The sequence below is a fragment of the Aulonocara stuartgranti genome (assembly GCF_965226115.1).
Source record: "Aulonocara stuartgranti genome assembly, chromosome: 6".
Lineage (NCBI taxonomy): Eukaryota > Metazoa > Chordata > Actinopteri > Cichliformes > Cichlidae > Aulonocara > Aulonocara stuartgranti.
In genome coordinates this window covers 13,220,579-13,246,090 of record NC_138944.1, presented here as the reverse complement: position 1 = coordinate 13,246,090, position 25,512 = coordinate 13,220,579, and the positions used below count along the sequence as shown (strand labels likewise).

Genomic DNA, 25,512 nt, shown 5'->3' with positions numbered 1-25,512 from the left:
ACTGACAACGAGGATTTCTTTGGTTTTGAAAGTGATAACGAAGGAGAGAAGCGGAGAGTGGATGACGAAGCCATCCTGAGCCTGTTTGTATCCGACATTGGAGAAGAGGACTTTGGTGGTTTTAGAGCGCAGGAAGAAGAGAAAGATGGTGAATGACTGACTTTTCTTCTTGTTACAGCCGTGTCACTGCACCTGAGCCTAAAAGGTAGTCCGAATCTATTTTTCTGGTGTGCTGTAGGTTACTGTTATGTACTACATGTGCAAATATGTACCCATAACTTGTTTTTCAAAATATTAATAAAAGGGGTGTGTCTCCAAACAGCCATCTCTTTCCTGACAATTCCCTTTGTGCATATTCTCTTACATATGATAAGTCAACATTGAAACACCTGCGGCTTTTAGTCAGGTGCGGCTAATGTATGTACAAAACAGGATTTTCCCCTGATTTTAGCTTGTGCGGCTAATATTCAGGTGCGCTTTGTAGTCCGGGAAATACGGTACCTTGTATTCTAATATTTTTATTTGTCACCCTCAGATTTGACTGTCCTGAAGCAACATGTGGAAGAGCCCTCCTCTCCAAGTCTAACAGATACATTGTCTGTCTCAACCACCAGCAGTCAGGGCAGTGACACAAGTGATGCCGGACTTCAAATGGTTCAGCCTCTATTGGACAGCATACATGAAAGAAATGTAGATACAGTACTTAATTGACTTATACTTGACTCTTTAGTTGCCATTACTTGAAAAAGCTTAAACACGAAGATAAAACAGATTAGAGAAAAATAATTTAATATAGTATTTCATGTAGTTTGCTCTGCAACTGTAGTGTGTAATAAGACTTGCTCTCTCTCTCTCGCTCTCTCTCTGTTTTTGTTATGCATGTTAACCATGAAACGTGTTTCCATGATCAGTGTCCTGCTTTTCAGGTAAATGAAACCATTTTTAAGAAGATACTGGTCCTAGAAAGGGAGAAAGTAAGACATTTCAAATGTTTTGATGCCCAAATGTCATATGGGTGTGATTCACAATTTTATGTTCTGTGAGAGAGTTGCATTACTTAATTTGTTGGCTTGATGGAGACTTTACAGAGTCTTCCTCACGTTAACACTGCATTACAAGAAGTGCTTATTCTGTAGTCATTTTTTTCCTTTAATTCTGTTTTTTTTTTTTCTTTTCGCCCAATGTTAGGCCTTTCTGACCTCAACTGTTTAGCTGCCAATAATGGTGGATATTATGCTATTACAGTACTGTTACACAGAATGTATGTTAATCCATGCAGCATTCATATTTGAATATGTTATTTTTGATAAATAAAATCCATACATTCATAATAATCACTATTGTGTTTTTGTAGTAATTTGCACCAAAAACCTAAAACTTTTTTCAATTGATGAGTAACACTACAAAAGAGTTAATATCAAACTTAACTCTAGTTATGAGTTAAATTTTACTCTATATGGTAGTAGAAATTTCACTCCGTGAGAGTTTAGTTTTAACTCCTATAAAGAGTTGAAAAATCAACTCCCGGAAAAGAGTTACTCTAACTCTGCACTAGAGTTCATTCGATGGTCACGCATGTACACTCAAATGTAGTTAATCTGAACTCCCTGAGAGTTAATTCCAAAGACCAGAATTTGCTGTGTACATCTTTCAGAAAATGTTTTGAAATTGTGGTGCACAGTTCAGAATAAATATTTTTCAAAAACCATTGCGTCTTTTTAGTAAATGTTTATTTCCAAAAGAAATTTCTAGAAGTTCAGAACAGTAAAATTCCCGCTGTTTAGAATTAATTAGAAGATAACTCTTACGTAGTTAAACTAAAATACTCTTTTGAGAGTTAATATATAATCTCTTAACACCAAGTGTTAAATTATCAACTCCAGACAGATTTGGTGTTTAACACTAAATCAGAGTTAACGTACCAACTCTCCAAAAAGAGTTAAATTAACACTCTCTGGTGTGGACCCATATAGACACTTTAATAGTGTTGAAATCAAATCCGACAGTGTTAATTTGGACATGCTGGACTATCTATCTATCTATCTATCTATCTATCTATCTATCTATCTATCTATCTATCTATCTATCTATCTATCTATCTGTCTGTCTGTCTGTCTGTCTGTCTGTCTGTCTGTCTGTCTGTCTGTCTGTCTGTCTGTCTGTCTGTCTGTCTGTCTGTCTGTCTGTCTGTCTGTCTGTCTGTCTGTCTGTCTTGTTCTTAGTTAGTTTCTTCTACCATATTCATTTGATTTCAACACTCTTGCAGGAGAAATCACCACAATTGTTCTAAATACCTAAAAAAATACAGGCGCAGCCACAGAAAATATTGGAAAATGAGGTGTTAAATGCCCAAACTGGTGTTCAGGCTGCTGTAATGTCAAACAGCATTTTCTCTACTCTCACATTCTGTCTCGTCACGCTTTCCTAAAATATAACACAAGTGAACCAACCAAAATGGCTCGGAGCTGAGAAGGGGAGAAAAAAAGTCTCTAAGGCTTCCTCTTTTCCTCTGCCACTTTATTTCCCATCAGCCTCTCACCCCTCTTCTTCATCTTTTTCCTTCCTTAACTCTGCTTTTTCTATCAACCCCCTTTCTCTTTTCTTTGTCCTTTTCCCTCCACCTGGCATCTTTTCTGTCTATCTCCCTTGTTCACCCTTTTCATTTGTCTCCCACTGAATCATTAATGCCTGCCATGTCATGATCTGTGTAGATGTGAGCTGCTTTCGGAATGATTATTCCTTCTTACTGTGTTCGCTTGATCTCCCACTTGCTGCTGCATATAGGCAGCACGCTCTCGACTTCTAACGCAGTTTATCATCAGACATTCGCAAAGAGGCTCAAATTAACATAAAATGACATAAATGTGCATGTAGCTGATTCAGCTGCATACATTTTTTTGCCATCTTCATTTTTTTAGTATCATTTCATCATTTCAAACTTAAACACTTGACATTATTCTGTGTGAAAAGACACTAAGATACCAGTACTGTTTAGATCCTATTCCTAGTCTGCAAAATACCAAAATGTGTTAAGTTCAGATGCCTCCATTTTAACTATTAAAATGCGCATCCTTGCAAATTATAAACCTCTTATTAATAATACTTCACGAGGCCAGATTTTCTTTATAGCAGAACCCTTTACAACAGGTGTTTACTACTGTAAATTTAATTATGCTGAAGCATGTGTGCAATGTTGGTGGAGCATACAAGACATGCAAGAATCCATTTTCACGGTCTTGGTAGAATGCTGGTCATTTTTAAAATCAACTTCTTTTATAAATTCATGTCTTTCCACTCCACCCAGTACAAGTGAGATGAAGCTAATTTGCTCATGTTAGTGAAATTTGGCTGTTAATATATTCTACAACAGCTACTGACTGAAAGTAACACTACCAAAGTTAGTTATAGGAGAAAAGACATATCACTCTATCGGAGCAGCTGTGGCTCAGGAAATAGATCAGGTTGCCTCCCAACTGGAGCAGCCAGTCGTCCCCGATGCATCCATCGGAGTCTGAGTGTATGTGCTAATGTTAGACAAAGCCCTTACTGTAGGTACAAAAAAAAACCCCTGCTTGCATGAACGTGTGATTAGGTGAATGAGGGTTGTAGTAAAAAAGAACTTTGAGGGCTCAGTTAGAGTAGAAAGTAATTTAACCAGTCAATTTACCATTCACGCTGTCACTGTTAGTGAAATCGTGTTTTCTTTTGTTTGTCAACATGTCAGTAACTGTAAGTGTAAATGAAAGATTGGCAGATTGAAGCAAGTTAATACAGCATAGTTTCAGTTAAACATTTCCCCACTCTAAAATAAAAAAATAAATACTTTTAAGCTTAAAACTATACAACTGAGAAAGAACATCATCATCATATTTGTCACAAAGACTCATACCACTTGTAATTGTTCAAAAAGTAGATACTTTTATTTAATTATTTCATAAATATGCTAAAACATCAGCAAATGGAAATAAATAACAATGACATCTTTGTGTCATTTTTATCTTATTGACTTACTTTATCTTGATATTATTATTTTTTTAATGAGATTTTCTCCTTTATTTATACCAATATTGACTTTGAGAGGAATAAAACATATTTTGTGCTATTTTATGTTCTTCTGTTTGAGCACATGTAACAAAATGTTGTGAAGAGTTTCACATATTGTTTTTACAGATTGCAACTGTAATTTGAGTATTGGCAAAAACAACCAGAAAGCTCCCCAAAACAGCCTGTGATGCTGGAATTTTTGATAAAATCTAAGTCAAAACTAGGAACATAATAACTAAGGTAAAAACAAAATAAAAAATACACGGTTACAAGTATAAAGGCACATTTGTGAAAAACTCACTCATTATTTTTGAGATGTGTATTTCCGTGTATTTCACTTATTTGAGCAAAATGGATAGTTTTTGTCTGGAAATCAAAGAAATAGAACATGACACAAATGATAATTATAAAGAAATGATATACATAGACTGGGAAAATTCACTTGTTAAATCCAATATTTTTCCATAAAACCTTCAGAATCACATTGAGGCTTTTAACATAAAACCTATAATAAATCAGCAGGTATCCATACTGATCATAAACTCCTGAATATTTGTTCTTAAATGACCAATCATAAGTTTGCTCTTAGCTCATGGCAGAAATGTTTATATTCAAACTGATTATGTCACACATGATCATGCATACACACTAGACGTTGTACAGTATGCAGAGTCTGGTTGAGCTGCAGTCTTATGTAACAGTTTAAAATGTCTAACAAATCTTAGCACTGCTCTGCCACTGTGAATAGCTGGAAAAGACAGAGGGAAGAGGGCTTGAATTAAGGAAGAAAACAGGGGCTGTATAAGACAGAGTGAAACCATAAGCAGCAGAATTAACAAAACATCATTATTAACATTGATAAAATGAAGTGTTACAAAGCAGAAAGTCTAGATGGAGGAGATTTCTGTTACACTGCCAGAATCCCAAGTGACTGCAACAGCAAACTTATTATTTTGATATAAAGTTCTAAAACATTTATATTTAGCATAGTCCTGAATACTCTCTGTTTCCTCTTTAATTTTCTACTACATGTTAGATTTTGGGGGGACAAAAATCCTTCCTTTGCTTAATCAAAGCAGCATTTGTTGGTCAGAACCTTGATAAGGCAGAGGATAATAACTCCAGTGTCTACAAATAGACAGTGAGAGTGTCACAAGTAAAACTGACACAACTGGAAATGACCACAGTTGAACTTGGAGAGTAGTCAAAGGAAGCGATAGAAGGATAACTAGAAGTGGTGAAAAACAAGATGCAGGAGATCGTCAAAAGCAGGAGAAGAACCTTCTGACTGGAAGAATTTGTTAACGTTAAGAAGGAGAGACAGAAGCTAATGACAAAGGTGTAGACAGCAGCAAGTTTAATATGTAAAATGAAGAAAAGGAGAGAAAGAAATGCCAAAAAAGGTGTTAGTAATTTGAAAGGATTTGTCTTTGGTTTTTATCCGTCTACTAAAAGAGAACGAAAATGCTCTCTTTCAGTCACAGGGAGCACGATACTCTTTGCAGAAATAAGAATCTCTTGTTTTTATTATCCATATATATTTATGAGCGTGGGTTTATGTGACTATCAGTATGTGTAGATTTTGTGGTGCTGCACTTTTAAAGTTGATTTTTAGTCTTCTGAAAAGTCATGCTCAGTGATTTCACATTCCTTGTCAGTGTCTTTTGTTGAAAAGTCAGCTAAATGTCAGCTTAATGTGTTACTTTCTGAGATGAATGAAGAAATATATGCTTTAACGGCAGCTATTGCCGAGTTTTAAGGTGCCATGTGCATGTGCGAGTGTTGAATGAATGTGAGTTTTCTCTGCATGACTTGCTGTCTGTCTTCCCAATTAAGCTCCTGTGTTTTTTCCTACACTCTGGTCTTAAGGCACACTTTGTTGTCAAACTTCCCATAATCCCTTTTAGGCTGCATCTTGTCTGACTCATGACAGCAGCTAACCAGAAATCTTGCTTGTTTTTTCTCTCCAGCTTTCTTTTTGATCCCTTCATCTCTCTAAGATTCTGTCTACACAACCCCCTCATCCAGCCAGACCCCCCCCTACCAGCATCACATGCCTGAATCACTTTCTCTGTTCTGTTTCACATAATAACAGCACTTTGTATTCTTTCCTCTTTCTTCTATGGCTTCATGTGTACTCTGAATGGATATTAAAGGTTAGGCAAGTCTTGGCTACCGTCTGAGCTCAGTAGGTAGAGTGGTGGCCCCATGATCGGAAGGTCGGGGGTTCGATTCCCCTGAACAGCCACCCTGAGGTACCCCTGAGCAAGGTACCGTCCCTACACACTGCTCCCCGGGCGCCCAGTGGCTGCCCACTGCTTCACTGAGTGAATGGGTTAAATGCAGAGAGGGATTTTCCCCACGGGGACCAATAAAGTACACTTTCTTTCTTCATCATTATTTATTAAAATGTTGCCCCACTGATATATTGTTTCCTTTTGAAAACAACGATTGCATTTGAAATTTCTTTTCCCACCTCAATGTGAAAGTAGATCTAAACAAAATAAGGTTATTTTAATGATCACACATTTTTGTGTATTTCATATGTCACTATATACAGCCTTCATCAATGTGGAAAGTATAGCAAAATGTAAAAAAGAAAAGAAAAGTAAAAATATATTAGCTGTGCATGTTCATGCTGAACAACAGACTTGCACTAGCACTGGCCATATTAGGTGATAGGTTTGTAGCTTGAACCTATTCGCTGGAACGTTGAAGACAATATAATTACACAGCAAGCAAGACACGAAGTAGGCAAAGTTCTTCATGTTTCTCGTGCACGGGAGAGAACCGGACAAACGCCATTCCTTCACTTGACCCCAGTTGCTCTCGTCCGCTCCCCCGTAACACTGCTCTTTTATTGAGGTTACATGAATATATATACATAGCTTCATTAACATATGACGTCTACATACAAACAAAGAGTACCTTTCATGTGCGTTGTGTAAGTGTGTGTGTGTGTGTGTGTGTGTGGGGGGGGGGGGGTCAGAGTGTGACCCCATAAATGACTTCCCTAAACCTGCTGGTCTGGAAGTCCAGCAGTTCATTCAAACCAAAGGCACTTAGAGTTTATCCTACCATAAAACAATAAGAGAAGGTACGACCTCTCCCATGCTCCCAGAGTGCTCTCCAATGCACACAAAGTTTGCAGGCTATCAAGGATCAAACCTCTACCAATCTACAACGAATTATAAAACTCTAAGCATATATAAGTAGATATTTCTAAGCATAAACGACAATCAACAATACAAAACCTAACATTAGGTACATCTATTCAGGTGCTCATTAACTCAAATATCTAATCTGCCAGTCACATGTCACCAGTTCAATAAATCTAGGCATATAGATATGGTCAAGATAAAACAATCATCAGAATGGGGAAAAAAGATTTTTAAGTGACTTTGAACGAGCCATGGCCAGACAGGCTGGTCAGAGTATTTCAGTATCTCCTGATTTGTGGATTTTCCCACACAACCATCTCTAGGGTTTACAGAGAACAGCTTCAAAAACAAAAAAGAAAATATTCAATAAGTGTCCATTTTCTACACAAAAATGAAATGCAGCAAAAGACCAGAGGAGAATGGTCAGAGCTGATAAGAAAGCTACAGGAACTTGAATAATCACACTTTACCAAATACCACATAAGATATGCAGAAGTGCATCTTGTGGATGCACAACACATCAAACTTTGAAACAGATGGATTACAGAATGGGAGAAGGACAGACTGTGTAACACTCCTATGAGCTAAGAACAGGATACAGACAATGTTTTCCCAGCTTTCTACATTTTGCATGAGCCATTGCAAACTGTAGAAGACTGGAAAAACATTGTCTAGTCTGATGAGACTTGATTTCTGCTCCAATTTGGCGTAAACAACATGAAAGCACGGATTCATCTCGCCTTGTATTAACATTCTGGGATGCTGTAGGTAGCTTAATGGTTTGCCCAAAGTGTGTTTTCTTGGCACACTTTGGGCACTTACTACCAAGTGAGCACAACTTAATCTCCACAGTCTACCTGAATATTGTTGCTTCCTGACCATCTTCTGATGGCTGCATCGAGCAGAATAATGCACCATGTCACAAAGCTCAAATCATCTCAACCTGTTTTTTTTTTTTCTTAACTCAAAGGCTTCTACAGTGACCAGATCTCAGTCCAATGAAGCTTTAGGGATGTGGTGGACAGGGAGATGTGAACCCAACAAATTGGCCAAAACTGTGTGATGCTATCTTGCCACGATGGACCAAAATCTCTAAGGAATATTTCCAGTACCTTGTTGAATCTAGGCTAAGAAGGAAAAGGGGGAACCAATCTAGTATTAGCAAGAAGTACCTAATAAAGTATCTGTTAAGTGTGTGTCTGCACAACAATATTAAACAAAAAGTAATGAAGCCATTTTGCTGCTGCTGGCAAATTCTACTTCCAATGGCAGCAGAAGTTGGAAGTTGCTGTGCTTTAGAAATGTTTGTACAGCCATCTGTGAAACAGTCACTGGTGACCCTTTTGATCGTTCTCTTACTCATCCCTGCTTAAAATGCATATCTCAGTTCATATATATACTAACACAATTGCACAATTATTGTGATTCCTATTCATAGCTTGTCTTTGCTTACTCACCCTTCCACTAGAAAGGCTAATGTATGGCTTTAGTTCTAGCTGATAGAATTAACTTCCCCTCTCGGTACTGTTGCTTTTCTCCTACTTGACATTTTCAAACATTTCTTTCATTTTCAGGCTCTCTCATCATCTCATTGTTGTCTGCTTATGTGACTGGGTACCACTCTCAGAGCTGTGGTTACTCACCCTTAAAATATGCAAGATAATGTGCAGGTTTGAATCTTTCAACTAAGATTTACTTCACTTTGTCATCAAATCTGTTGTTTATTCACTCATTTTCCTCTGCTATTCCACGTTGTTTGTTTTCCCCTGTGTTGGTGCAGGGTTTTCTATAAGTATACTGTGTTTTTGCCAATTTGCTACTTACTGCTTGAATACTTTTAATTTGAATTTTCTGAAATTCAGTGTTCTTAGTTGCTTCTGATACAAACTGCCAGTGAGTTAACAGGCAGTGGAAAAATAGAAATTGTACACAGAAACCTCCAAAAGAGGCTCAAAGAGCCAACAATGATCCTAAAGGGTAAAGTTGCAAATACAGACAGTTTTCCGATGCTTTAATGTGTCACTCGCCCTAATTTCATAGTGATTTATTAATGAGGAAAAATTACAGATAGAATTCTTAATATGACAGTAACATCCAAATGTGCTGTGTGCCAACCCACCTATTTTCTTGCAGAGGTTAATGTGGGGCTTTTTATTCTGTCTGCCCTTGCATTTATTCCATCTCCTGCAAACAACCCCTTAAATTTGTTTTCATTCCTTTATCTTTTTACTTTATCCCCTGCTTTACATGTTAATATGAGGATAACTCCAGATTACAGATAACTGTACCTCTCTCTCTCAAGTGAATGCCTGTTGCCGTTCATTCTTGTTCATTCGTTTGGTTTCCATCATTCTATCTTTTCACGTTTCCTTACTCTCTCTGATAATGTGACAATGGTAGATCTTTCACAATAAGCCTGATTGTTACAGTTTCAGCTACTCAAGAAAGGCTCCAATATAACTGTTAGGAAAAACAAAAGCTTATGGGGTACCACGGGTAGGATGCCACGTCTTTTCACAACAGCATACTCAAAGCGACTAATTATTTCCATTCACAGATTCTTAAAACCCTCACGACTCAGGAAACTCTTCTAATTGCTATCTGAGAGTGGTGACAAAAATCTGTGTTCGACATCCATATTTCGAATATGTCCAAGTTTCTTGGACATACTAACCATTTGTGAAGACTGCTTTTGGACTGTGAAGGATTGTTTTGGTGAATAAAGAAAAATAAAATAAAAAATTCTGGTTGTTAAAAAATTCAGTTGCTCGCCCAGTAACTTTTAGAAAAATAAAAAACTTAGAAGTCCATGTCCTTTCAGAACGGGATGCTAGATGCTGCTAATAATTTCCACTGATCCTTAAAACCCTTATGACTCAGGAAACTACTAATTTTTATTTATACTGACAGAGGTTACGTAAATCTGTGTTGGACCTCCAATTGTTGGGTATGGCCAAGTTTCTTGTGAAGATTGTTGTATTGTTTGTATTGTTTTGTTGAGAGAAACAACAAGAGAGGTATTGTTTTTTAAGAACAGCAAACAGCAAACCAAAAGCCTTTTTTTTTCTTTGCATGCCAAACCTCCTTGGACCCAGTTAAAAACCCTCACAGTCATGTAAATGCATACAAACACTTTTTTCCACTCTTATTTAATCATTTCATTGTTCTTCTTTTTTGTTTTTTTCTTCTTCACTGTTGAGCAAAAGAGGGCCTTCTACAAAATGTGCCTGGAGCTGTACTATCAGCACTTAAGGACAGGAAAAGCCTTTTATGTTGGTTACTTGTCATTAAATTTTACAAAGGATTGGGATCAGAGCTCCAAAACAATGTGAGCCACCCTTTAATCTGAAAATACTTTCAGAAGCTGTGGATTGAATGCTGCTGCAAAAAAAGGTTTCCATTGTTTATTTTAGAGCCAATATTACGGTTCACAGTAATTTGAGGAAACAAGCACACAAACACAACATTATCACAGAGCACAGTTTGCCATCATAAGACACTTGTGGGGTAATCTTACATAAAGAGATTTACATGCTTAATTAAGATATAATTTTTAGACAAGCTGGATAGTTTGGTGTCTCAGTCCAATGTGTGTTATATTCTGTGTCTGTTGTAATCATAGCACTATGTTGCTCAAGAATTTATTCATTTATTTTTTCCATCTTTACTTTCATAGACACATGCCTACACGTGCCTACATAAATATACAAACAAATGCACAGATAACTCGTGGAACACATATATAGACAGTGATTTGAATGAACTAGACCAGGCTGACTCATGCAGGTATGTTAACAATGACAAAACAGGAGTACCACTTTATGCAAGTGATTTTTATCAACTCGCATTCAGGAAGGCCACACGCTGAAACAGACACACAACAACTGATTAAACCTGTCACGTGTCACCTGTCTGAATAGAGTGAGGCGGGAAGGAGTGAATGAAGAGGTAAAAAAATAGAGAGTGATGGAATTTAAAAATATGACAATCTGTCCTTCAGATCCATTAGTGACTGAAAACAGATTATGTCACGGCTCTGCAGTTTTGCTTCACAACCATGCAGGTGACTAAAATTTTGAACAAGAAAAATTGGTTAATTTCTTGTTCTTTTACTTGTTTTATTCTTGACACCAACCAGTCCCTTGTTCTCTTTAACAGTGTGTTTACATTGAGCTTATCTGCGTAGCCAATTTAATGAAAAAACTTATATATAACGTCTTATTTCATTGTGTAATCTTCACGTGCTTTGTCCAAAGCACACTCTGTGTTGATTTAGTAGATAATTATATTCACAGCATTCACTCACTGTGTCTTTAGGGATTCGCTAGCTTAGCTTAGCTTAGCTAGTAGCTGACTCACTAGCAGCATGGCCTCTTTACCGGCCCCTCCTGCAACTTCGGCTTTGATCAGGTGACCCTGAGTCCTCACTTAGTTACAATGGTGATGGGGGATTCTCATGATGCACTGAGCATTGAGTATTTCTTCCTCAGTCACCTTTTTCACTCACGGTGTGTTTATACACCTCACTGCATTTAATTATTAGTTATTATTCATTTTTGGCTGTCTTTCACAGCATGTCTGTCCTGTCTTCATCCGCTACCCCCAGTTGTGGCAGATGGCCACCACTGCCTGAGCCTGGTTCTGCTGGAGGTTTCCTCTGGTTTAAAGGGAGTTTTTCCTTCCCACTGTCGCCAAAGAGCTTGATCATAGAGAGTCATCTTATTGTTGGGGTTTTCTCTGTATTGTTGTAGTGTCTTTATTTTCATGTGATTTGATGCTATATAAATAAAACTGAATTGAATTGAATGTTTGATCCAATGAGATTAAATGCTAAAAAGGTTATCTGTTGCTCTTGGGTAAAATATAGGAGGCTAAAATGTCAGCTCTGGGAAAAAAACAACAAAAAAACAACCAAAACCTGGTTTTAACACATAACTAATAATCTGACCAAACCCTGAATGTGTCTGAAAGAATAAATTGAGCCTTGGGGGTATTTTCCTCTATTCTACCATGCTGCTGCTTGTCCATATTTGACTACGGGGATTCGGTAATGGCTTCTCCCCGTGTCCCAGAACCAAATAGAGTTTCCAACAGTGGCTGGCACATAGCATGACTGGGTATGCAACCGAGACGCCGTTATGGCCTTAACACAATGCCATTATCGCTGTAACACAGTGCTAATGCTCTCACTTGCTTGCACTCTTAAAACACGCACACAGACATACACACTAAGGCTGTGTCTCTCCGGAAACTAATGGGATGTGTTCCTAGAAAGACATGGATACTTAAGAGCTGGTTAGGGGCTGAAAGCAGATGGTGTGTGTGTGTGTTTGAAAGAAAGAGAGAGACTGACATATGTGAGTTCTGTTGTTTGTTTTTGCTTATGTTTATATACAGACTTTCTCATGAAGCCTCTAGCCACGGAAGAGTCTGCTGGTAATTGTCCAGCTATTTACATTTTGGTTAGTGTGTGTGTGTGGCTAAATTTCTGTCTGATTTGTTCTCTGCTCATGCTTGTGTGAGTCCCTAAGTGTGAATGCTCATGATGCTTTTTCACAGTAGTGCATCCTTCTGTGTCATACCTGCAAAATCAAGCTTGGCTAACAGTAGAAATACATTACTCTTATTTTGCACCTGAATCAAAATTGGGCTTAAAGTGACACATGTACCTTTGCTAAATATGATAACACACTGAAACACATCCACATTTTAAGTACAAGCATTCATGTAAATGAAACATACATTTCCATGCACACACACAAACATACAGACATAAACACACAATAGTGGTATTTTATAGTTTCAGCTTACATATCCATTCCGCATATATTCACATAGAGAACTAAGAACATGTGACAAAACCTAAAATGCTCCAATGGTGTGATGTTGCTGGTTCTTATCATCAATGTTGGTTAAAACAAAAAAGCAAGAAGAGTATGACTCCAGCGAGAGAGGAAGGTTAAAGTATTCAGACAGAGAGAAAGGGGTCTTCTCACCATCTTGTCATCTCATCTGTCCTTCTACATATGGTTCTGCGTTTGCCCAGCCCGTGTAATGCCAATGTAAGCTCGGAATTCAGAGACATGAATCTGATTTGCATTTTGCAGCTGCCATCTGTTCGAGGTCTATATGTGCAATCTGATACAAATTTAACATAAAATGTGGCTGTTTGTGATATTTAATAAACTGTTTCATTGCAAACCTCATTTTGTGCACTAATGACTTCACATTGGGTGTTCTGATAAAAATCTGGTTCAGTTAATTCTTATACCCTGTGTGTTCACATCGGCTTACTCTAGATGATTCAGATTACAGACAGGGCCTGGAGTTGAGAAATGTAGGATATTAAAAGAAATTTCCCTTTGGTATGAGAAGAAGTGGGAACAGTTCTCTGTCACTCTGTGTTTGACAAAACAACCTGACAGACACACAACCTGTCCTACAGTTTTAGTCTTTTCATTCACAGGAATTATATTTACTGATTAAAATTCAGACCATAAAATCAGGAAAAGATTTCACACATCTCCAATCAGAGACAGATCCAATCATAGCAGATAATGAAGCAATAAAACTGCTGTTAGTCAACTGTAAAAGGCACATGCATCGTGCATGTATTCTGCTTAATCAGCTGCAAACTGTAGATGCAGTGTTTATTCATGAAGCTTTACTGGGTCCACCTGCTTAACTTTTAGGTTAGCTACTAACAGCATTAGCAATGGCTTTAAGCTTTCCAGCTGTTTCAAATGTTTAGCTACTCCTTAGTCCCCTTCAAGGATGATGGTACCTGTTATAAATGCAGACTTTCCATAGTTTTGTAGTCTAGGTTTTGTGAGTTGGAAGCACAGCCCTCCGCTGTTGAAAAAAAAAAACTAGGAAACTAGAAAAAATATAAAACAAATAATCTAGAAAAACAAATAAGCTCTTGGTACATCACCACTGACCTATTTATGTTTCTAATCAGTCTTACAGTCTTGGTGACTTGGTCGGTGAAGAAAAAACTGTGGATCTTGGTGATTTCATACTCATGAAACTACTTTAGTTAAACAAGAGCAGACAATGATGAATCCCATTTAAAATGGTTGGCTAAAGATGACTGTAGATCAAATAAGATTGTACTTGATGCTGGCAATAATCATTAAAATTAAAACCATGCGCACCTTTGCAAAAACAATGTCAGGCTGTGTAGTTTTCGTTGATACTCTGACCAATAATGACATGTGGCTGCATGTTGTCCTTCAACCATTACATTACCTTCAACCATCAAGTGTCCAAAAAAACAGGATTGCCTTCAGAAATACTGTCTTCTCAACTTACAGATTCTCCCCATGAAGATTCAAACTTGAGTCTGCCCCTTCCCACTCTTCATGAGGTTCCTAATGTTAGAATCCTCAATGCCCAAGCCAGTAGGACTGGCAGCAATCTTTCATGCTACCTTAGCAATCACCCAAAGCCTTATTTCCAGTTAGGGTAGGGTGACCAACAGTCCTCTTTTCCCCAGACATGTCCACTTTTCACGTTCTGTCCAGGGCACCCGGGGGGATTTTCGAGATTGAAGAAAATGTCCGGGTTTGTGACTTGTAAAAGACTATGACATTTTTGTTTCACCATTCATTAACCGCACAGAGAAGGCATCGTTTAAATATGTTAAAATCTTCTTTAAGCAAACAGTATTATTAAAGTTCTTCAAGACTTGGCCAAATGTTCTCTTTTTTGGAAATCAAAATATGGTCACCCTAAGTTAGGGTGTAGAAGACTCACAGTCTTCTACACCCTAACTAGAAATAACATAACAAATTTTTATTTGTTGTTATTTAATGTATTATCTGGCTGTCCCTAACTCACTTTTAATCTTGTTTCACAGTTATTTTATTGGATTTAGTGTTCAGTTCAGTTATTGTGTGTGACTTTAACATCCATGCTGATGTTGAACACGACAGCCTCAATACTACAGTACATTTAATTCATTGTTGGGATGAATGTGAATGGGTTTCTCTCAAAATGTAAATGAATCTTTTTTAATCACATTCTTGAGTTTGTCTTGACACATAAAAACTCTGTATTTAATACATTATCCTCAAAACTCTCTTTTGTCTGACAATTTCTCAATTATTTAAATTTAAATGTACAAAAATTGACTTCATAGCACTAGGGGGGAAATGTCATTACAGTAGATGTATATCTAAAAGTGCTCTAACTAAATTTAAGTAAAGGACACTTCAGTATTATTTTCACATAACACCATGTGCCAAAACAATGCAGAGGATCTAAGTTTTACTCTCTAGAGCATGGTTATTTTGTATTATTGTAGGGTACAATAAAAAAGCCCATTTAGGGCAACTGTTGTTGTAATTTGGCACTATATAAATAAAACTGAAGCGAATTAAATTGTTAATAGTGTAAAAGCCTCACTTCATACAGCATTTGATGTTGTGGTTTCTCTGAAAAAGAAGGCAGGAAATTAGACAGGTTCACCTCCCCTGGTACAGCAAAAACAATGTGCCTTAGAACAGATAACATGTGAGCCGGACAAGAAATGGTCTTTTACTGCTTTTGATGGTAACGTCAGTACTACGTTATATGGAAGGATTCAGTAATGCTTTGTATGAAAATATCTACAATTATATTTCTCTGCTCATTTCTTTAGAATGTCTCCTTTTACTGCCTTTCAAGTTAAATAGAGTCACTGCCATTGTGATTAAATTGTAAAAAGTTGGGGATCAAAACAACTTTTATCCACTATCCAATTTAGAGTATAAGTAGAATTACATCTTTCAGTGTTAAAAGAAACATGCAGCTCCTAGATACTTTGCGAAGACTTGATAACCCTATCCCTTCCCTATTTATTTAATTACTAGTAGATACTTTTATGAAAGAAAAAGAAACCTATTCTGGAAATATTTGAGTTCACTGGGAGGTACAAAGTGGTGGATGGAAAATGAAATAAGGAAGCACATCTGGTGTTAGAATACACCCACTGAGACAATGAGAAGTTTATGGGGCTCTTCTGATTAGGACACATACACACACATACAAACAGGGGTAAAATGGCAACATCACGTTACCTGCAACTCTGTGCACTTCAGTGCATCGTGGTGGGTGTTTGATTGGATTTAAATGTGTTTTTGCTTTGTTACTTTGTTCTATTTGTGTTTAAGTACAGTATATCTCAGCATGGGAGTATATTTATTTATATGCTTATTCATGCGTTTCAGTTTGAAAATATCCATTGCTATTAGACTGCTATTAAATTCTTACTGCTTTTTACACAATACACAAAATCTGTGTTATCTTGTCTCAGTCATGCACTAATTAAACTCTGAAAGGTAGCTGTAAAAAACTGTTTGCTTGTGTGGATTCAAGCAGCAAGTCTTGGTCAGTATTTGAGCCCTCTTATATGCTGAAGTGTGCCCTATTTCATCACCCAGTTTGTAACCCTATTATTATTTAAAATGAAATTGTGATTATTACACACTATTACCAGTCTTGTTCTAGCCAACATTTTTGTATTTCCAGTTTAGGATCAGTGAGCAGAACGTAATGCGCTTTGTTGACATAAATATTTATACCGACACGAAGAACAACAACTTACCCATGCACTAATCACAAGCTTCTCACGTTTTGTGCTATAATCACTTTGTTGATGCATATTTCAGTGAGTCAAGTAAAGAAATAGGTTGAGATTACTGTTCCAATTCTTTAACTTTTGACTGCAGTTCGGAAACACTCCCGGGGTAGCCATTAGTGGCTTGAGAGGCTGTAATGAAAAGCTGGAGGGGGTCCCACAAGGTCTAGATGAAGCCCTTGCCACTTTATGCTGCATAGGCGTGAAATAACAGCATCCTGTAATTGCCCTGGATACTTTATGGGGGTGTGTATGAAGTCTGAGAGTTCTAATGACATGGCTGGAATATTGAATCCATTCTCTTTTTTCCTAAAATCTTTGTTTGTTTTTTTGTTTGTTTGTTTGTTTGTGCAAAGTTATGTAAAACAGAAGCTTGTTGAACTTTTAATGTATTCATGGAATCTCAACTAAGTGGGCTTTGTCTCCTCAATACTGCTGAGCAATTAAACATATTGGTGATAATAGAGTACAGTGATCTGCTTCTTCTTCTTGTTTCAGGAAAGGCATAGTGTGTCACTATTTGATGATATAATTATATATTGAAGGTGGAGGGTGCAGGGGGCTTTTAATAACTGACTGTAAAGTCCCAAAGTAGAAAAGCTAACAAGAGTCCAAAAAACATGACAAGGTAGGCAAAGCAGGTAGGTAAACACTAGGAAACAGAGAACATATCCGAAATGTGAATTGAGCAGCACAAGGACGAACACGAGCCAGAATGCATACACACACCACATTTAAAAAACAACAGGCCAGGTCTAGTCATACACTGATAGATCACTGGGAAATAACACAGATGGCAGCCATTAAACCAGGTGAGAATGCTGAGGGGAACCAGGGGAAAACACTGGAATTAAAGCTAACACTGAAGAAGAGAGAGTGGGCCTAAGGCCAGGGCCCACCCGCTTCAACAATGGGCTCATTTTAATAGCCCCAGTGAAGTATTTTCTTATTTTCAATGAATACGACTTAAATATTTAAACCATAATATAAAAACTCTAAATGTGTTTTCCTTTCTAAAATGAAAACAAAAGGCAGTGTTTATTAAGTTATCATTTGCAAATTCTGACTAACCCCAACAAGCCATTTCACATTGATCAATACTGGTTCAGTTATCAAGTTTCTCAGCACAAGATGAAGCAACTTTGTGTGTGACGTGTATGTTTTACTAAGTCTGAGTTTAGGGTTTTGGTTGTAACTCAACCTCAGTGCATTTGTCACGAGACAAGTTCATGAATTTACAGTGCAATGCACAAATGCTCTCTGTGTTAGTGTGAATGTAGCTTACTCAACAATCTCAATGACCAATAATTTTCATCAGTTTTTATTAATAACCTTTTTATTTATTTAATTACTTTTTGAGAAAAGCAAGATAACACAAAAACTACAATACAAAATTTACAAAAACACAGACACAAACTATGATAAAATGTATTGACATCTTGTCAGTGAATAAAAATAACATGAAAATATTCTAGGAGAGATTCAATTCAATCAATTTCCTTCATCAAATAGTGCCTGGAAGTTAGGATTTTGTTTATACAATAAATATATAGGTTACAAAGAAAAAGAAATACATGTTTTTATTGTTTATTTGGAATTTATGAAGAGACATTTTTGCCATCCCACTATATATATTGATTTAATGAACATAAAAAGGATAAGATGACAAAATTGACATTCATGTCTGTGTTTTCACACATGAGCAACGTGAATGACCACGGGGCAGGGATAGCTCAGTAGGTAAAGTGGTCGCCCCATGATTGGAAGGTCGGCGGTTCGAATCCACTTAACGGCTACCCTGAGGTACCCCTGAGCAAGGTACCGTCCCTACACACTGCTCCCCGGGCGCCTGCTTAGTGGGCTGCCCACTGCTTCACTGAGTGAATGGGTCAAATGCAGAGAAAAACAAGTAATTTCCCCATGGGGATCAATAAAGTATCCATTATTATTATTATGGCCTGACAAAAGATTTCATACTTTGGATTTAGGTGTTTTAAGTGAAAGATTGGCATACACTTCACAATCCACAGCAAAGTTTATAATTACAGATCAGGCATTGTTTTAAGAATGTATACACACCATGTACCCACCTTTAATAAATAGAAATTAACTGAATTCCTAATCCTGCACTTGCTTCAAAGTCAAATAAGGAGTTATCAAAGGGTTAAATGCAGACACAAGAACATTCACATTAAATATCAACACTGAGACAAATGACAATGGTAAATCATCTTGAAAGGCTTGCAGAAGTCATTAAAAAAACAAAAACAAATCAAAAGGAAAGAAAAACAAACACAAACAGGAACTAGAACTTGAATAATACAATAAAAACTAAGGATCAGCATTACAGGGATGAAAAGAGACCTAATGAGTAACAATTAGAATCAAAAGATCAAACACTAAAATACAAAAGAACCTAAAGAAAACCAAACTTAAATATATTAATGATGGATTTCGTTTAGATCTTCCACTTGGCCTTACATCATATAAAGTATATAAAGCTTATAGTATGCCAGTAAAATTTGTTTAATTTGTAGCATGTGTTAGAAATCTGAACTTGATAAGTCATAATACATGATAACACAGCCTACTCTTACATATGATATGATATATTTATGTTTCATTCTACAAAACAAAAGGCTACAAAATAATAAGACAGACTTGCAGTTTGTGAAGGAGTGTAAGCATTATGTGTTTGAACTCACTCAGAAGACTAGAGATTAAAATTATCTTAAAAGGCAAAGGTAAACAGTTGTATTATTATTATTATTTTATTATTATTATTTTCGTGAAGCCATAAATGTATTTAGGGAAAAAATTAATTACTATTTTTTGTGATTTTTGGATAGACCTGCTTCATTTTCTTTTTTGTTTCTGCTACTCTGTATGTCTGAGTCCTGGCTTGCCTTATCTGTTTTCCTCCATCTTAGCCATTACATAAATTATATTAGTGCTTTCTTGCTCTTTAGCAGACACCAGACAAGCAAAATATAGTGCATATAGTGCATAGGTCTGCTGTTTAATAAACACCTAGAAGTGCACCAGCAGAAATGTTTTAAAATGGTCCTCTATTATCAGTACAAATAACAAACTAAGGCTTCAACACAATCTATCTAATCCTATTCATTCAATCAGCCCATTTTAGTCCTCAGTCCTACGAATTTCACTCTGTTTATCCCGATTCATTTCAGGTTTAATATATCATTTCTGCAATAGAGTACTTTCTTTGAAGTGCAAGTATAAAACTGTTAAGCCCATAAAGTCAGCGAGTGTTATGTGGCCATTCTGTCATTCTGTGGTCATTTAGCTGAGGCTTCATCAAGAATTCACTTCAACCTTTTTTTTCAACTGGGACTGGGACAAGGCACTTGGTTTAACCTCCTAGGACCTGGCATCTACATATGTGGACATTGCATTTTGGGTTTTCTAGACCAAAATAATAAATATCCACTTACGAGGACATTATATTGCCACTGTTCTATCAAAATTTAAAGCTAATGTCCTCTGTTGTGGATCTCATTTTTCTTAGAAACAAAAATCAGGTAAAAATAATAAAAAAAAATCTCGCAATTCTTCGTTTTTACATTCATCAGGTCCCAATCAGCCCAAATAGCAAAGAGAAATTAAAAATGCATGCCATGAATGAGTTAAAAAGCAAAGCATTTATTTATAACACTCTAAAAATCTAATTAGTTCCCAGAACTTTATAACATTATGCAAACTCGTTGCCTCAAATAAACAAAGTAGAGTGTACTTAAGAGGACTAAGTTACGACAACTTATTGTGAGTACACAGTACTAAGAATAACTTGATTTTTCTGAGTGAGCAATACTAAATGACAAAAATTTCAAGTTCAACTAACTTACTAAATTAAAACAAACTATTTTTTGCAACTTACCATTTTTTACTTTGATTACATATAAATTAAATGCAACTAAACCTTGAGCTTAAGTGGTTTCTGGTGCAACAGTACTCAATTAATATAAACACTGTATGTATAATAATAATAATAATAATAATAATAGTAATTAAAAACACTTCTTGTAACGGAGTTAAAATCAGCCCAACTTTATTTTCAAATGCAAAAACGTATATCAGTCAACATGCTGGACACTGTTCTGCTGAACAACAAAAAAGTATGTTGTAGCTGTTGTTATTCAATAATATTTTAAATATAATCAAATTTACAATTTATATTTGTTTGTTACACAGCTTACACCTTTAATAACCTTACCACAAAACAAAGATCAAATTATTCTGTAACTAAGTTTGAGCTTCCAATAACTTTGTATTGCAAGTTACATTACTGATATAATCAATATAAATTTTATTTATTGTTCAGCCACAACTCTTTAGCGCAAACAACACATTTGTTTTGCATTCAGACACAGAAGCTTGGTATGTTGTAATATTTTAAGAGTGGTTTGTTTCCCAGACCAGGCATTACCGCCTGAATGACTGTCATGGATTTAGGTGATCCAAAATGCAGTTGCCTCAAGAAAGTCTTTAACATTGTCCCAACTTCCCTTAAGTACAGTGGTAGTAGATGTTGATTGGAGAGGCAATGACCTTGATGCTGCAGGTGAACATCTTTACTGAAAACACCATCTGTGACGGAGCGCTCACCTCTCCTGGTGTCTTGGAAGGAAACAATCATAATCGAAAACACCAAGAGTTGAAGATCTCCTGAACCTGGCCTCTACCATGTGCCCCCAGTGCACCCTTCACATTTGGGTGTTTCAGGTCTGTCTGGCATCCTCCCCTGCCACTTGATCCAAGTCACCACCATGTGGTGATCAGCTGATAGCTCAGCTCCTCTCATCTCCCAAGTATGCAGAACATACAGCCACAGATACCTTACTGTCAGCATCTTTCAGCCTCACGCACTACCCAGTGCCCAGCTCCACTGGAAGACTTATTTGTATGTTTTATATACAAAATTACAACAGTAATATAAACTGTCAGATAATGAAGTAAAATATAAATTATAGTGAAGCAACAATAGACAGAGGCATAAAAGGGGAGCCAAAGCTCAGGTAATGCAGGCTACCTGAGTTTTAACCTATTTAAGTACAATATAGAGTAAATGCACTTAGTTACATTCCACCACAGAAAAGCAATATTTCCAGCTTACTTGGTTTTTTTTTTTATAATTTAAGCCAACTCAAATAAACTGAGTTCATCAGCTTTTTGAAGAAAAATTACTGGTAACTTACTTAAAATGAGTGCTGATAACAAGTTCATAAAAAGAGTCTACTTAATATTTTTTATTAAGCACAATATTAGGCTTTACAGTAAATGAGCCAATTAACTTACAATTAATTGAGTTGTTTATTTTAAACCTTTTCTTCTATTATTAGAAATAGTAAATGTAATATGCCACTACAAATGGAAGATTTTTGTATTGGCACAAACACAAAGAAAAAAACATATTTCCCCATTTCTAAGATTTTCCACAAATCTTAGAGCAAATGTTCACTTTAATTCAACAGGCATTTCTTCTTAAATATAAATCTAACATAAATCTCTTACATAAAGACACTGCAAAGAATACCAGATCGCATGAATTCCTACCAATTCTGGAATTCTGGAACCATCCCATACAATGGTTGTGTATAGAATACCAATAATAAAAGCTATTGAAAATGTAACATCTATGAACAACGATAGTACTGTATGAGGTGTCCAAATTTTTTAAGACTGACAAATATCGACAGCTGCTGACTTTTTTATGTATCAAGTTCCCTGTAGAATTTCACAAACAGTACATTCTTGATAGGAACATACTGTGATAAAAGATTGAACTGCTCATCTGGATGAGTTGTCTTTTTGAACAGGACAGATAGCTAGATCGGCTGAACTACTGATCTGTGTTGAGGGACTTATCTGCATATAGTGGCAGTGATATAAAGTGATGTGCTAGCACGCTGAATTGTCACAGAGAATATTTTTTGATGCCACTACAAAGTGATAAACTAGATCGTAAAGACAGTTCAAACATGAAAATGGCACTTTTTTGCATGAAAGCCTACACATATGGTAATAGACTATGACAGATTAATCTCTGCATATTGTCAGCATCCTGAAGAAAAGATCCACTTTCTTGTATCTTTTTTTCCTTTTAATTGTACTTCACGGTAGACCTTGTCTACAGTTTAGAGTCATGTAATATGTGATCAACTAAAGCAAAGACTGAGAAAACTGCATGAGCATCAGTGAGGTACATCATTGCACTATTTATTGTACTCTGCATTTAAAATCAATCCATGTATAAAGGCTACAGCAGTGGCTGCCAAGACAGCATATATTATTAACTTGCTGGAGGCACACAGTAAATATTGGATGACTATTAGACATGAGAGTAGTTGGGAATATGCTGAGATGTTGTAAAATGTGAATGTTTGACTGGACAAAAAGATTGCATTGTACAACATGTCAGGCTGATATAGAATAATGTCCTTTAGAAATCTTGTACCTGTGTGATTTCCTCATTTTCTGAAACCTAAAAGAAATAGGGCATAACATGGTAGTTGAAATAGTTATGAACTAATGATCCTCAATTTGTTCACATTGTGACCTACACAAATCAGTCTACACAGAAAAATACACCAGAATTTGGGGATATGTTAAAGGGTATGTAACATAACAGCATTTAGAAAATTGCAGGTGGTATAGATGGTAGGGTTACTGCTGCAAAATAACCTTGGTACATGTTGGGTTGTTTGTTGAAATGCCACCCTTATGAGCAAAAACACAGCATGCATTCTCAGCATCATTTGTCCCATCTAAGCAGGCACAGCCGCACAGTGGGATAGCAATGTCACAATGCAGATGACTTTGTTATCAAAGTGTCGACATGATGTGATGCGGTGCGACTGTCTATCAATAAACTGTTTCTGTGCCTGGGCAGAAATGAATCACAGCTAGAGACGAGCCCAGCAGTTGGTGTCCACAGATGCAGCGTGGATGGTACTTAATGACTGTACTGTATGTATTATCCAAGTTGGTGCACAAAATAACAACAGCTGGTTACACTGGTTGGGATAGTAAGAAAAAATGTTGGTGTAACTGAGGTGTTGATTTTCTTTTATAGTCTTTTTTGATGCTTTTAATGTTATTACATTCCATTGGATGATATTACTTGTGCTTATAATTTAGCTCATGCTCTGTGGATAAAAATGCAGCTGACTGTACTTGGTGGATGCATCACTGAAATAACTTGAAAAGGAAAAAAATTGAAAGGTTTCAATATTACATTTTTTTACATAGAAAATTGGAACAATCAACCCACATGTGTAGGTAATATATATGCAATCCAACCGTGCAGGGGCCTCCTTACACTCCGGACTCTGCGTTGTGTAATTTTTGTGTTGGATTGGGGTGCAGAGTAGAGAGACCAGTCGGACACAGGCGTTGAATTTGTGGCTCGGACCGCGCCATTATTTAGACACTGGGGCATAAACCCCTCCAACTCTCGTGTTAGCCCTTGCAAAGCAATAACAGTAAACACTGCCTAAGTGCAACAACAAAACAACAGCAACAACAACAACAAAAACCCATATTGTGTAAATATGTAATTAATTCACCTTTACAACATTCCTTGGTTTCATGTATCGCATTTGACATGAAAATAACATAACAAGACTACTACCAAACTCTAGCTGAATAGCTAATGCTTTGTCTTACAATACTTTGCCTGCATAAGTGCTCTGATAACAAGCGGAAATGTAGGCCATAAACACAAACTCCTCACACTCTAATCGGACAGTACATGAACATATCAATAAACGCAATATATACATAGTTTGACTGGACAATCGCCATCTTACAAAGTAGAATACTTATTTTTAAACAAAACCCATGCGGGATGTCAGTGATGATGCTTACCAAACACTGAGCCAATATGGTGCTCGCGCGAGAAACTTGAACAACGGTGTCCTGTAGAGGACAAATATTCGAAATTGCACAAATCTACAGTGTATATGCAGTTCATCAGCGACACCCTGTGATTTATCTAAGTTATTACCTTACATATACAAAGTAAAAAAAAGAAAGGGCAGAACTGCTCACTACCACGTAGTTTTGTATGATCTTCAAGATGTCCAAATCAGGCATAATAATATAATGATCTGCCTAATATTGTCTTTGCCCTATTTCGCTAATAAAACAGCCCTTATGCATTGAGGCATAAAATTCAATAGACACCTGAAGGTACTGTGTGCTGTTGTATCTGACACTAAGATGGCATCAACAGATTTAAGTCCTGTAACATGCGAGGTTGAGCCTTCCATGGATGGGAGTTCTTTGTAAAGCACATCCCACAGATGCACGATTGTATTGAGATCTGGGGAATTTGGCCTGTTGAACACCTCAAACTCGTTGTTGTGCCTATCAAACCACTCCTGAATCTCTCTTGCTATGTGGCAGGGGGCATTATCCTGCTGGAAGAGGCCACAGCTGTCAGGAAACACGGTTTCCTCGAAAGGGTGTGCATGATCTGCAAAAATACTTAGGTGGTATATGTCAAAGTAACATCCATATGGCAGGACCCAAGGTTTCCCAGCAGAACATTGACCAAAAGCATGTTATTGCAAGCATGTTGACGCTCGGGTGCCCATTGTTGGCACATTTGGCACAATGGCCTCCAACTTTGCAGCCCCATACATAACAAACTGTGATGCACTG

The 25,512-nt window shown here is 36.8% G+C and overlaps 2 protein-coding genes and 1 long non-coding RNA gene across 4 annotated transcripts in view; 2 read left to right on the top strand and 1 right to left on the bottom strand.

Annotated features, from left to right (window-relative positions):
• Positions 1 to 25,512, top strand: part of LOC309708419 (zeta-sarcoglycan-like) — a 370,409-nt gene that overhangs the window by 117,347 nt on the left and 227,550 nt on the right. The window lies entirely within an intron of this gene.
• The window catches only part of LOC309708639 (uncharacterized protein), a gene marked incomplete at its 3' end in the record, with an annotated part of 227,642 nt that overhangs the window by 94,560 nt on the left and 107,570 nt on the right, over positions 1 to 25,512 (bottom strand). The gene's annotated exons all lie outside the window — the stretch shown is intronic.
• On the top strand, positions 605 to 1,334 carry LOC309709122. Its single transcript, XR_014277434.1, has 2 exons — positions 605 to 974; positions 1,189 to 1,334. It is a non-coding gene; the product is annotated as an uncharacterized lncRNA (long non-coding RNA).